Genomic DNA, 15,325 nt, shown 5'->3' with positions numbered 1-15,325 from the left:
GCAGAACAATGAAATATGTCTGCTATCTTCCTCAGAGACCAAGAATGGGACACGCTACTCTGCATATGAGCAGAATGCAGAATGACAGAGATATTTAAGTAAGGAATTTTAATAGATTTTATCCCACTGGGAGAGACATTTCTGATTATCTATGACCTAAACCAATTACCAGGATTCTCCCCACCGGCCCACCACAATTTTTGCAACTAATCAAACTAAGCCCGAAGGTTCTGTGAAACGCCAAATATATACAAAGATACCTGGCTGGTTACAGAGCTAGCCATTGCCGCCTGGCCTTTTAGCAAATTCCCCAGTTACTTATTCACACCCTGCCACATGTTTAAATGCTCAGCATTGCACTGGCCCTTATTGATCCTAGTATCCTACATGTTTGGACTGAGAAATGACCCTCTATGGCCATCTAGGGAGGCCTGCCCTGCTGTGAGAAGCATTTCAAAAGGAGTTGGGTTTACAGGATTTCATGTAGATCGCAGTTGTCAATGAAAACCACGCATGATAGAATGAGATACAATGCGCCCCAGGTGTATGTCTGGATCCAACCAGTGCCAGAATGGAACAGAGTTAACTGGTAACCTGGTGTGAGATTAATGAGAGCAGAGTGGGTAGAAGCAGGTGATTCTGGTTCCTAGAGATTTCCATAGAACAACCCCTCTCTCTCCACGGTTCAGTATCTGTCCTCACTGCAGCTCCACTCCCCAGGCATGTGTTGCTTAGGCTGCAAAGCTTGTTAAAAGCTTGCTGGCTTCTCCCTGCCCTAGGATTTGACTTTTGCATTGCTGTCTCTAAACCAGCACTTTAGTATCTTTGATGTATTCTTTTTTTTTTTTTTCCTGTTTAGGTCCTGTGCAGATAGCAATGACATTTCATAGGATTCCTCTCCATCTGCTGGTTCTGTTTTTGCACTCTTTCCAGGATGTCCCCTTGTCTTGGATTTGGGTGGGGACACTGATATTGATTTCCCATTGAGAACTGAGCAGTAAGAGTTATTTCTTCTTGGTCTTTCAACCAGTTGTGAGTCTTCATATTATTCATTGCCCACTGCAAAATATATAAACAAATTATCAAATAAATAAATAAAGCTTCTATAGCCAAGGCAGGTAGCAGGGTGTGTCTAAGGGTATAAATATAAATATGTAGGAAGCATATTTGCTACATATGCATTTAGCTTCATATCAGGGAACTGGGAAGCCAACTAACTGGGAATTAAAAATGGTCTATAGGAGTGAAGGGTATAAAAGAGAGTAATGAATAACATATTAATAATACATTGTACAGGTATATGGACTTGTCAGAACACAAATTTAAAAAAAAAACTTTAACGACTGTACTAAGGATTTTGTTGAAATACAAAGGGGAAGTGAATAATTCAGTTTGGTGTGGGGTGTAAAGTTGGAAATTTAAACACATGCCCAATGACATGACTGAGATTTTACCAGATGGGGAGAATAACTCTGGTTGTTTCTAAAATGGCAGCCAATGTCAGAGCTACCAAACACTTATATGATTGACATTTCTGGGTTCTATGGCCAGAAAACAATGGATATTAATCCAGCTCAATTCAGCAGTAAGTACCCAGTACCAAGGCAGCACGTACACGGATAAAACAAATTTGGAAAATATGACATATATGAAAATTAATAGTAGCTTTAAGAAAGCATTATTTTTGAAATTTACTTTATTGTTATTCATATATATGTCTGCATATATGTATACATATATGTGCTAATGGCCAGAGAGGTCAGAAAAGGTATCAGATCCCCTGGAGCTGGAGTTATATGTGGTTGAGTGTCTGTCTAAGTCCTGGAAGTCGGTGCTCTTGTCATCTGCAAAACAGAAATTTACTTTTAATTACTGAGCCATCTCACCAGCCCAACAGTAGCATTCATTCTTCAGCAGTCACCCCTAGAATTGGTTCATGTGTACATTGGTTTCCAGGCAGTTCTTAACCTTACAAGCATTTTCTTGTGGGTGCCTCTCCAATTGAAGATAAAGGTCAGGAAAGCTATCATGGAACCTATGCTCCTGCCAGCTGATGCCTCATGCACTTCTTCCTTCATTCTCTTTGTGGGCCAACAGCTTAGTATGCAAGGACAAATGCCCCGCTTTGATCTGTAGCTGTACTATCTCTCAACACTGAGACCCAAGGCTCAAGCTTGCCTACCCAACTCACTGCAAAGGCCGGTCCAGCTATCACCTCTAGTGTAAATAATGTAAGAAGTGCAAATAAGTGTAAATACAAATTGGATATGAATTATCTCTCACTTAAGCTGCTAATTTTGCCCCTCAAATTTACTTCTGTCCAGTGCCAAGAAGTCAAACCTTCAATGGTTGTGTGGGCATTGACTCATTATGTCCAGGAGCACTCTGCTTAGCAATCCTTTCTCCCTGCCATGCTACTTCATCCTATAGCCTTGCAACTTTATGCAACTTAGTAGAGTGAAATACTTCATGTCTTCTCCTGAAAAATTTGAAATCTTAGGCAAACTAAGATGAAAATAGTATATAAGATGTAAGTGATTTTTCAAAATGATGAAAAGACATAAATATGGAGACCTAAAAGGGGTGATATGTAAAAATACCTAATAAATAACTGGTATGGACAATCAATTTAAGATTAAATCTTATATGTGAAGGGAGGATATAGAAATAACTCAGGAGTAGGACCTCTCTCTTCATAAGGTGAGGGCCTGAGTTCAGGTCTGACTACTTTTACAAAAAAAACAAAAAAAAAAAAACAAATTTGGCTCTACATATGACTAGTTCCAGCTCTGGACTAGTACTGCACACATACACATACACGACACAGACACATAAAAATCACATATAGTTGGAATTGAAAAATGGGGAATTGCTGTACAACTGTGACCCCATCCAAGTCCCATGCCTTTGCATGGCTCAGAAGAAAGACAAAGTGGAGATTTTCGGAGATAACAGGGAAGAGTTGTTCACAGATGGTGAACAGATGAAGGGCAGGGGCTCAGTACTGGGTTCTGAGAGTCAGTGAGTCAGACAAGGGGCCATGGCTGGAGCAGTCATCTGCTTTGTATCAATCAGTCTTTAGCCAACACAGAAGACTTAATAGTTGTTCAAATGTCAGACTTTCATGTCTACTGCTCCTTCAGGTGGCTGTGCCAAACACCACAGGAGCTAATTCTCAGCCTTTCAGGGTCAGTGACTCAGCTGATCTGAAAGCTAGGGCCAACCTGCAAGCCAGGACAGCAAGTGAACCTGGCTCTAACAGAGCACAGTTGTTTGCACTTCCTTTGGTCAATGGTTCTCAACCTTGGCTATCCACATTACGATCACCTGGGGACATTAAATACAGTGGTCAAGCCATGGATCTCCCTAAAATCAATAAAATGTAAATTTCTGAAGGTGATGCCTGGCACCAGGTTTGTTTTAAAAATCTCCCGTGATGGTTCTAATGCACAGCTTGGGTCAGGAAGGTCTATTTGAGGCCAAGGTATCTGTTCCCATGAATGAAAATGACATTTCTCTCATTGATTTTCTTCACAAATGATTATGAAGCAATTAACAACAATGAAGCAGAGGCTGAGTAACCAGTGGCTAAATGCCAGACCTGCAAGGAGCTAGGAAACAAGATGATGAGAGAAAATGCAGCTCTCTAAAATGATGGCCATGTGGGTTTGCTTGCAAAGTACTCTAGCAAAGACAGTGGCAGCTTTTTAAGTTAGTGGTTAAATTTTTGTCATGTTATGAAATTTGATAAGTTATTTTGTAAATCAAAGAATACAAATGTGCTAGATAGAGTGACCCAGTGAGTTTTAAAGTCCACAAAGGCTGATGTGTCACTTTGAAGAGTCAGTAAGAATCAGGGTGGGATGTGGACAGCAAATGGATTTTGGTTTTGTGAGTGAACTTGAGGGAAAGTGAGCCAATCCTTCTCTCTCACGGGTGTTTTACCATCAATGTGATATGACAAGATCACAGTGTCTTCTCTTCCTGAATGTGATTTTACTTAAGAAACAGTTTAGATATTTCTTCATGTGTGTGTGTGTGTGTGTGTGTGTGTGTGTACTCGGTATATGCTCTTCTCAGTATAGGTGTATACGCATGTGTCTGTAGGACTGGATGCACATATGAGTAGTGAGTTTGCAATCCAATGCTAGACATTAGAAATCTCTACACTCTGTACTACAGTTTCCGAAAGTGTCTCACTCACTAAACCTGAAGCTGATTGAATGAGCTGTGCTGACTGGCCAGAGAGGTTTGTGGCTATCTGTCTGCTTCTTTCACCCTTGCCCCTTCTTAAAGTTACAGGCATGGTGAGATCCTTATACATGTGAAGCAAGTGCCTTACCAACTGAGCCATCTTCCTAGTCCGGTTTGAATATCTCTAAGTGAGTGATGGGTTCATGATACCAGAAGGAATTGCTTATTCCTTACCAGACTTTGAGGAAAGCTTTGCTGCTGTCCCTCCTGCACTGATCTTCAGGTATTTATTTTATACATGAGGTTAAGTTCTTCAAGAGCTCATTTGCATTGACATGAAGTACTTGGCTTGGTGCCTAAAGCATATAAAACACTAAATACGTGGGGCATCAAGGGAAGAAAGAGAGAGATGGGTGAAGGAAAATGAAGATATTTGCTTGTATAGTGGGGGAGGGGTGCATTTGAGAGCTGGAGTGTTCACATCCCAAGAATCTCAAATAAAGTAAGCAAAACCAGAAAGAAACACATGACAGAAACTTGCATAACTGAGAATCTAATACTTACTTATCCATTGAACGTTCTGGATTTTGAATGCTTCAGATAGATATATTCTGTTTTGTGGTTCAAACTATGGGGCTACGGAAATAACTCAACCAGGAAAATGCTTAGCATATGAGGGTGAACATCCAAGTTTGATATTTAACATCCATATCAAAATCTGAGCATGTGGGACACACATGGAATCTTAGGAGGTAGAAAAAGCAGGGTTTTTTCTGGCTTGCTGGCCTACTGGGTTGGTTTGTGGCACTCACATACATGTACATACATGCTCATATGTGAAGAAGGCACTCTAACTGGCCCAATCATGAAAAACATGGCCCTGAAAGGCCTTGACCTTTTCCTACTCCCTATCCCTTGTGAAAAGCCATTAGATTACAGCCCTAAAGCTGGCCACTGACATCTATTCACTTATTTGGTTACTCCCTCCCCTTGACGCTGACTACCAAGTTCCAGTTATCAAAGTATTGCATCAGTAGAGCAATCAAAATACTCCTTTTGGCTGCCATAATTTAACAGACCCAATCAAAACAAACCAACTCATCCTAACACAAAGTTTCTTTCATCATTTACCTTTATAAATTGCCATTTACCTACGGATCATGTCTGTCCCCTCTCTATCCAGAGGCAGGCCTTTGTCCCTGGGGAACCAATATCTCTTCTCCTTCCCCTTTCCCCTTATTCCCTTTCCTTCTCCTTTGTCCCCCATCTCCTGTCTTTATTTATTACTCCCTGTCCCTTGTCCCTCAGGGGAAGACAATTCTCCTTTGTGCTGAGAAGTTGGTCTTGTGTGTTTTGGGCTGTGTGGGTACCAGTCCTTTCAATGTGTACACCAGTTCACACTCCAAACTATGCACACACGTGCAAAAGTGCATTCAGTATCTCTCAATGTGTCCTTGTTTATACAACAGCATCTTAATAATTTTTGGGCAAATCCAAGTTCTCACAGTGCCTCAGATCCTCATTACAAACAATTTCTGATTTTGAGAAACAATGATATGGACAAACATGAAGTTACTATGATGAGAATATGGCTGGTCAGTAACTAACAGCCACAGATTTTCATCTTAGGTGCACACAAAGGAAATTCTGTGGCTCCCCTCCAATGCACTCTCTCTCTCTCTTTCTCTCTCTCTCTCTCTCTCTCTCTCTCTCTCTCTCTCTCTCTCTCTCTCTCTCTCTCTCTCTCTCTCTCTGTGTAGTTGCTCTCCATTTTTTTTTTGAGACAGAATCTGTCACTGAACCTGGGCAAACTCTTTCAGTTCAGTTGACTGGACAGGGTGTCCCAGGATTCTGCCTATCTCTTACTTCCCAGAATCAGGATTACAAGAATGCCCCTCTAGCCTGGTTTTTGTTCAAACCCAGGTCCTTATGGCCTTCAAAGCAAACACTTTACCAATGCAATCATCTCTCATGCCCTCACAAAAGCATTTTTAAGTCATTATTAGGATTTATTCATTTTATTTCACTTTAACAGATTTTTTTCAACTTCATGTTTAAAGATTGTCATACCTTGTGTCTGAAAAAATGAGTTCCCACAATGGCTGGTTTGGCAACGTAGTCATTTGCATAGTTCACCATTATATATGATCTACTGAACAGTGACATCCTAAGAGTTTCACTTTTCTACCCTATTCCAAAGGCATCAGAATTTCAGGTGATATCAGCATTGCACGTAAGGAGCGGTTCCATAGGCTTTCAGTCAACTAATCATAGTTTAGATAATTGGAATCTTTATCTCAAAAGCAGTCTACTCTGAGGAAGCTTTCCTTCTTCTTCTCTACTTAAGAATTCATAGCCGTGTTAATTTAGTATCCCTCCTCATTATACAGCTTCTGAGTACGTTATATAGACATGATGAATGATAAATCAGATGGCCAGGCCTATATTGCTCATGACATTTTAATAGTATTAATCTGGGATAGCTTTTAATTGTCCATTCTACAGCATTTAATGCTACGAAGATATAGATGTTTCCATTATTCTAATTGTATTTCAAATAAATGTATGGGCTTAAATTCTCCGCCTAACCCTCTTAAACAAGGCTAAATTAGAGATGTCTCTGTGCATGAAAAATGAATTATTTTACAGCAAAATTTGATTAATAGCATAGGGAAGCTGCAGAAACCACAGTGAACTGTACACTGTCTGCACTTAGCTTGTTAGAAAATCACATGAAGGATTGGCATTCATAGACTCATCATAAAACCGAAAAACAAAATTCAAAAAACAAATAATGCAAAGCCCACATTTAAAGCACCTCTTCTGCCGTTTATTTCTGTTGTCTACTTAAGGGAAAAAATAGATGTTCAGATCATCTTGCGGTCTTATTAAATTTTTGGCTATAAACAAAAACTAAATAATCTTTAAAGTATCTACTGACAGTAAAAGAAATGCATTAATGTATGTCCAATGTACCTTCCCAAACATATGGAGTATGAAGACAAACTGAGTTAATTTTGAAGTGATCAAGTCAATTAATTTCCAAGGATTCTATATAATCAAACCTCAATTCTAGCAATGGCACATAATATCATACTTAACAGAAAGGAAAAATTCCTGATATTGATAACTTGCATAGTATGCATCAAAATATATAGATATGAACTATTTTATTGTGGTTCAGCTAATTCTAATCTCTTTAAACATTGGACCAAGTGTGTGGTTAGATGTCTCCAGTGGTGTTATTGGATATAATCAATCATCTAAGCAGGGTGGCCACAGCAGCAACCAGGCTGTAAAGCATTCTTATCTTTCTGACATGAGAACTCAGTATGTTTTTGTTTGAGCACTAAATAGTCTCAGAGAAAAGGTTGTAAGTCTTCCCCCAAAAAATCTAAAAAACTTTGTAGATTTTATCTTTCCATCTGACTACCTCTTTCTGAGAATCTGACCTGTATCAAGATTTGATATCAAATTACTTGTGTCCAAGTTTGAAAGGAGCTCTACCTGATGTACTTCATAGCCAAAATCTTGAGGGGACAAGGTCAGTACTTTGCTCCAAAGAGGCAGATTGCAAAAGATTTACAAGTGTTTAGGCAGCAGTAGGGCAGGGGCACAGGGAAGGGATTGAGAGGAAGAGCTTGAAATGCAAGCTTCAAGGTCTAAAGCCCCAGACAAGAACCTGCAAAGAACTGCCAGGTGAGTGTGAACCTGGATGAAGTAGCTAGCAACTCAAAACCTTTCTGGAAACTGAAGCAGATGGGAGAATTTGAAAACAGAGAGAGAGTGATTGGAATTAGATCATGGGGAATACCAACAGAAAGAAAGGCTATTGATACTTCAGATTTCACATTTGCAAATTTTCTGGCCATCTGTATGTGTGCTTATTCCTAATCTGACTTACCATGCCACTTCCATAAATCAGAATTGACTGAAACTTATTGTAATTAGTCTACATATGTAGGAATATGCCATTTTTGGTCTACCAGATACCCCTCCCAAGGCAATGAATCCACTACTCCCTTAGTAGTTTAAAACAGTGTGTTGCATAGGGTGGGCCATAGCTCCTTCAAATTGTTCTGAGTGTGTTCAGAGGTACCTGAGATCATAGGATCAGTCCTTGAATATATCACACCCAGTATTTTATCAATGTAGAATGATCATGTGGAAAACCATCAAAGTGAGAGAAATCTTTTTATTGCATACAACAGAATTTGTGGTAGGTATAAGATAAGAGAACGTACTCTAAGGTTTTTGTCAACTTGACATAAGCTAGAGTCATCTAGCACACTTGTGCAGGTCAATTCAGACTATTTCTTGAAAAACATTTTTTTTTTCTTTAAAAACATGGAACACTTCACGAATTTGTGTGTCATCCTTGTACAGGGGCCATGCTAATCTTCTCTGTATTGTTCCAATTTTAGTATATGTGCATCAGATTGGCCTGAAACCAAGTCTCAGGGTGATTTTCTCAATTAACAATTGATTTGTGAGGGTGCAGGCTTCTGTTTCTGTGTCACTCCTGGACATGTGGCCCTGGATAGTATATTAAAAAATACAATCTGGCTAGGTGACTGGAGATGTGGCTCAGTTGTTAGGAGCACTATTTCCAGAGGTCCTGAGTTCAATATGGCAACCCACCACCATCTGTAATGGGATCTGATCCCCTCTTCTGGTGTGTCTGAAGACAGCTACAGTGTACTCATATAAATGGAAAAAAAATTTTTTTTAAATCAGGCTAAGCAAGCCATACAGAACAAGCCAATAAGCAACACTCCTCCATAGCTTCTGCTTCAGTTTCTATCTCTTTGTTCCTGCCCTGCTTGAGTTTCTGTCTGGTTTCATTGAGTGACAGACTGTGATGGGGTGTATAGGTGAATGACACCTTTTCTTGCCAAGTTGGATTTGGTCAATGTGTTTATCTCAGCATTAGGTAGCAAGTCAACACAGTGAGGGTAGCTGTCAGCTAAGCCATGTCTTTACTAACACTTTGCCTGTAAGGATTCCACTTTCCTAAGCCTTAAGAGAGCTTGCTGGTCCTTTCTTCTCCCCTTCATCCCCACTTTCTGCCCTTTCTTCCTCTCCTTTTCTTATTCTTACTCTACCCTTTCTTTTCTCTTTTCTCCTTCATTTCTATCCCTTTTCCCTCTCACTACACCCTTTTCCCTGAGCCCTTTCCCACATTCTCTAGCTTCTCTCTCTCATTGTTTTCTTTTGCTATGCACAGTAAGATAGTCTAACTTCATTTGCTGCTCTGAAGCCCAAGTGAATATAGTCATTTAACTTTGGAAAATGACACATGCTTTCCCAAAGTTGCATTTTTAATTTCATCCTAGAATGAAGAAATTTCACATCATCTTAACAAATGAAATGAGTATCAACGAGAGGATATGTGCGCCTCAGTTTGAAATGTTTTAAGAATTGCCTCTTGTGATGATTTTTTTCATAAGTTCATCTGAGGAAAATGTTTGGAAGACCCTGAAAATGAACTTATTCCAAATGACTCTGAGGAAATTAAAGTACTTAGAAACAGTGATCGCCATTTATCATTGTGACTTCAGTCTAGAGTCATGTGGAAAGAGTCTCAAGAAGGGTTGTCTACATCATGTTGGCCTGTGGGCATGTCTATGGGAGACTGTATTGATGATGTTAATGGAGGCTAAAACCAGAGAAGTGAGATTATCTGAGTTTGACTTGTACCATACATAAAAGGGGAAAGTAAACTGAGCATACTATGACAGTATTCACTTTCTTCTCTCTTGCCCATACATTTAATCTGACTCAGTGCTACACTAGCTTCCTACTCGATGGGTTGTTAGTGTCAACTGTGAACCCAAATAATCCCTGACCTTTTGAAGTTGTTTTTTCAGGGCACTCTATCACAGCAACAGTTATATAAGTAGGGCACAAACAAACAAAATGATTTTATTTGGGGGCAAGGACTATATCATGGAAACTAGCATGTCTTTTGACCATGTGGAGCATTTCTGATTCTTCAGTCAAATTCAGGTCTTTTTTTTTTCCCCATTGCAAAAGAAAACAGCAGGAGCTCAAGGGTCTGAGCAATTGATTATGCTAACACAACTGGTTAATCAGCTGGTTTTAGCCAAATTATCTGATCCCACACCTTTTTACTAGGCCATGACATTGGTATATTTCTGAAGGATTTCCAAGGGGTTCTAAGTGGGCAAAATGTCAGATACAAAGAAAAATAAGATGTCTTTGTAATCTAAGAGGATTTGGAAAATTGATATATACTTTTTCTTTCAGAACATAATCCTCCCCAGGTTCCTTGTATTCTTATACAGTCTGATCTGAGAAAAAGCACATGTAGTCAAGGTTAAGATGTTTGTACAGGAAGACATCTGAATGTAATAAAGCCTGGTGTTTTGCTCTCCCCTTGGAAAGAACCTTGGCTTACCTTTCTAGGTAATATTGGCCAGACAATCTTTCTGTCTGTGGGGACACACAGGAGAGTTTGGCTACTGCATACATGTTCGTTTCTTTCTCATTGCTATGACTCAGTAGCTGACAAGAAGCAACTGAAAGGAAGAGGCAGGGAGGCTTGATTTTGGCTCAAGGTTTGAGGAGATTCAGTTCATCGTGAGAGCAAAGGCACTGTGGTAAGCAGCAGTGCTGGCTTATGTCTTTGCAGGTTATGAAAACTCATACTGACCTGCCAATGATTCATTTCCTTTGCCCTTTCCTCCTTAAGGAACCTGTGGTCTCCCAAAGCAACAAGAACAGTGGGGGACTTACTGTTTAAATCCACTAGTCCATGGAGGATAGTTTTGCTTACAAATCATAACAGACTATGCATAAAATTGTGATTTCTTAAACTAGGTTCCTGTCTTCCTGTCTTTTGATTGTCACCCCTATGGTACTCAGGAGGCAAAAGGAAATGTGACCTACAGTGAAAAATAAGGGTGACTCTCTAAGAGCACTTGAGCTTATTGGCTCCTTATCAGCCAATAATTTGTAATTATTTACTAATATACAAAGTATAAGAATTGCTTAATATGACATGGAACTTTTGATCTTCTTCCCTCTAGTTGCCCGTGCTCAAATCACAAAAGTGTACCACCAAGCTCAGTTTATGCAGTGTTTGGCTATGACTCAGGATATAAGGCATGCTTGGTGAGTACTCTACCAACCAAGCCACATTCCAAGCCTTAAAGTCAATCTGATGGCTTCTCCCCAAGCTACTAATATCTTGGGCATGTGATTGTCCATTCCTAGGAATGCCAAATTCAAAGTACAGGTTCTAACAAGTATTCATGCAAGGAAACACATTTGTTTTCTTTTTCTAATAGAATACATTTTTTCTCCTCTTGATCACCAACTGGAACACAGAACAAAGAGGAAATGCAGACAGCAGACTGTGCTGCTGAAGACGGAGTCACTGGAACAACCCTGTGCTGGCTACAGCTTTGTCCAGCCTCATTTAAGTGCTGATTCTCCTCTTTCAAGCTCCAGGAGAAAACATTTATGAAGTAGATGCTATGCTTCCTGCAAATCTCTGCTTTTGTTTCCCTGTATCAACCACCTTCCTGGCTTTAATTACACAGCTTTTCACATCCTTGAAGCAAAGATAAATCTCTCTTCACAAAAGAGATCTTTCTTTCCTTAAACAACTGCTCTGGAGGAAACCTTAAACATTAGATCAAGAGTCTGGCTTGCCTGTCTCTTCAGATTTTGTGCCCAAATCCTGCTTGTTCTAATTGCTACGCAGTATTAGCGAACCTTGAAAAGAGTCTGTCTTTTCTCTTTCCTCCACCACATTACACAGAATAATGGCATAAACAGCTCAGCCGAGAAACTGGAATAATTTGGTATGAAGTCTTCTCAGTGTTGGTCTGAGAATTCTCCAGGAGGAACTTCTCAGTAATAAAACAAAACTCAGCTGGAAATATACATTGGAGAAATAAATTGGAAGATGGCCCTAAATGTTTTTGAGTGGGTCCCAAGGAACAGAAAAGGAAGCAGAATACAGAAAACCATAAACAAAACTTTCAAGGTTGATTCAATAAGGGCCTCTTAAAATAGCTGCGAGTTTCTCTCCCAACACCCAGCAGGCTGTCAATAGCTAGACAGACAAATCGAACAATTAGATGCTATGAGGCAGGATTCGAATAGATCTATAACATGGTATTCTGAGTGGAGACCTAACCATTGTCTGAATTAAATGATGTAGACAGAAAAGATTATGCCTGCCCTAGACAGCAGAGCAGTAAGACCCTGTAAAAGGTACTTCTTAGCCTGAGCATCTATGATGTGTCTGGTGGTTTGATGTGCTCCAAGGATGCCAAGATGAGAGGCATAGCTTTTCCCAAAATATAAAGGAGAAACAACTGTGTAAAATGGCCAGCATAGTACTCTTGGGAAAGAATTCTAAATTTGATATACCTATGCCATGGGGAGCCCTAGCTGGGCAACACTTTTCTACTAAAAGAGTGCTGGGGAGGCTGGGTCCTGGGGGTCTGAGGAAATAAGTTGAAACTTCCAAGCTTGAAACAAAAGCAGTTGTTTGAAAGCATCTTGGAATGAAAGGGCTGTATTTATTTGGAAATAATGAAGGCCAGTCTGGCTGAAATGCTCAAAACAGGGGGTCAGGAAGAAATATTCCTGAGCTGGTGAGGAGGGACAGATATTTAAAGGCTTTTTGTGTTATGCTAAGAGACTTGGTCATCATCCTGAGAGCTAAGATGGAGCCATGGACATGGTTTACAGGTAGGTTTCATTCTTCATTTCCCTTCTTGCTCTTTATCGTCTTTAATCAATAGTGAGACCAGTTAACTGTAAGACAAATTTGTGGTATCTACTTTGTACCTTCAATTCAATGGTTGCAATTGTATTTAATTTTAAAAATTGTTTATTTTCATGTATGTATACATGTATGATATGCCATGTTTGTGGCGGTGTGAAGAGGGCAGTGCTGGGTCCATTGGAGCAAAAGTTACAATGGGTTTGTAAGTTGCCTCACACGAGTCCTGGAAACTGAACTCAAGTCATCTGCAAGACCATTATATACTCTCATATCAAGACATCTCTCTAGCACTTAGTCCACTTTTATATATCATCATGATTTCATTTTGTCTACTGCTTTATATTGTGTTTATAGAAATGAATAATAGGTTTTCTTATCTTACAAAGATGTTTTAAGTCAGTAATCACACACTCACACATACACACACACATACACATATGCACACGCCCGTGTGTGTGTGTGTGTGTGTGTGTGTGTGTGTGTGTGTGTGTGTATGTATGTATGCATGTATGTATGTATGTATGTATGTATGTATATCCCAGCCAGGAAAACTCAGTATTCTTTTTTTTTTAATTTTTTTTATTTTTTATATTTTTTTAATTTTTAATATTTTTTATTACGTATTTTCCTCAATTACATTTCCAATGCTATCCCAAAAGTCCCCCATACACCCCCCACTTCACTGCCCACCCATTCCCATTCTTTTGGCCCTTACATACCCCTGCATTGGGGCATTTAAAGTTTGCAAGTCCAATGGGCCTCTCTTTCCAGTGATGGCCAACTAGGCCATCTTTCGATACATATGCAGCTACAGACAAGAGCTCCGGGGTACTAGTTAGTTCATCATGTTGTTCCCCCTATAGGGTTGCAGATCCCTTTAACTCCTTGGGTACTTTCTCTAGCTTCTCCATTGGGAGCCCTGTGATCCATCCAATAGCTGACTGTGAGCATCCACTTCTGTGTTTGCTAGGCCCCGGGATAGTCTCACAAGAGACAGCTATATCTGGGTCCTTTCAGCAAAATCTTGCTAGTGTATGCAATGGTATCAGCATTTGGAAGCTGATTATGGGATGGATCCCTGGATATGGCAGTCTCTAGATGGTCTATCCTTTCATCACAGCTCCAAACTTTGTCTCTGTAACTCCTTCCATGGGTGTTTTGTTCCCAATTCTAAGAAGGGGCATAATGTCCACACTTTGGTTTTCATTCTTCTTGAGATTCATGCGTTTAGCAAATTGTATTTTATATCTTGGGTATCCTAAGTTTTGGGCTAATATCCACTTATCAGTGAATACATATTGTGTGAGTTCCTTTGTGATTGTGTTACCTCACTCAAGATGATGCCCTCCAGGTCCATCCATTTGGCTAGGAATTTCATAAATTCATTCTTTTTAATAGCTGAGTAGTACTCCATTGTGTAAATGTACCATAAGTTCTGTATCCATTCCTCTGTTGAGGGGCATCTGGGTTCTTTCCAGCTTCTGGATATTATAAATAAGGCGGCTATGAACATAGTGGAGCATGTGTCCTACTTACCGATTGGAACATCTTCTGGATATATGCCCAGGAGAGGTATTGCTAGATCCTCTGGTAGTATTATGTCCAATTTTCTGAGGAACCGCCAAACTGATTTCCAGAGTGGTTGTACCAGCTTGCAATCCCACCAACAATGAAGGAGTGTTCCTCTTTCTCCACATCCTCGCCAGCATCTGCTGTCACCTGAATTTTTGATCTTAGCCATTCTGACTGGTGTGAGGTGGAATCTCAGGGTTGTTTTGATTTGCATTTCCCTGATGATTAAGGATGTTGAACATTTTTTCAGGTGCTTCTCTGCCATTCGGTATTCCTCAGGTGAGAATTCTTTGTTCAGTTCTGAGCCCCATTTTTAATGGGGTTATTTGATTTTCTGGAGTCCACCTTCTTGAATTCTTTATATATATTGGATATTAATTCCTTATCTGATTTAGGATAGGTAAAGATCCTTTCCCAATCTGTTGGTGGTTTTTTTGTCTTATTGATGGTGTCTTTTGCCTTGCAGAAGCTTTGCAGTTTCATGAGGTCCCACTTGTCAATTCTCGATCTTACAGCACAAGCAATTGCTGTTCTATTCAAGAATTTTTCCCTTGTGCCCATATCTTCAAGGCTTTTCCCCACTTTCTCCTCTATAAGTTTCAGTGTCTCTGGTTTTATGTGAAGTTCCTTGATCCACTTAGACTTGACCTTAGTACAAGGAGATAGGAATGGATCGATTCGCATTCTTCTACATGATAACAACCAGTTGTGCCAGCACCATTTGTTGAAAATGCTGTCTTTCTTCCACTGGATGGTTTTAGCTCCCTTGTGGAAGATCAAGTGACCATAGGT

The 15,325-nt window shown here is 39.8% G+C and overlaps 1 protein-coding gene and 1 non-coding gene across 2 annotated transcripts in view; one reads left to right on the top strand and one right to left on the bottom strand.

Moving 5' to 3' along the window:
- The window catches only part of Dpp10 (dipeptidyl peptidase like 10), a 1,511,806-nt gene that overhangs the window by 357,609 nt on the left and 1,138,872 nt on the right, over positions 1-15,325 (top strand). The window lies entirely within an intron of this gene.
- LOC115032572 (U6 spliceosomal RNA) lies at positions 8,536-8,639 on the bottom strand. The gene has a single exon (XR_003838217.1). It is a non-coding gene; the product is annotated as a U6 spliceosomal RNA (small nuclear RNA).

This window comes from Mus caroli, unplaced genomic scaffold (assembly GCF_978045245.1).
Source record: "Mus caroli unplaced genomic scaffold, Mus_caroli_1 scaffold_1, whole genome shotgun sequence".
In the NCBI taxonomy this organism is placed as follows: Eukaryota; Metazoa; Chordata; class Mammalia; order Rodentia; family Muridae; genus Mus; species Mus caroli.
Note: the sequence above shows the minus strand (reverse complement) of the source record. Positions and strands in the feature narration are given on the sequence as shown.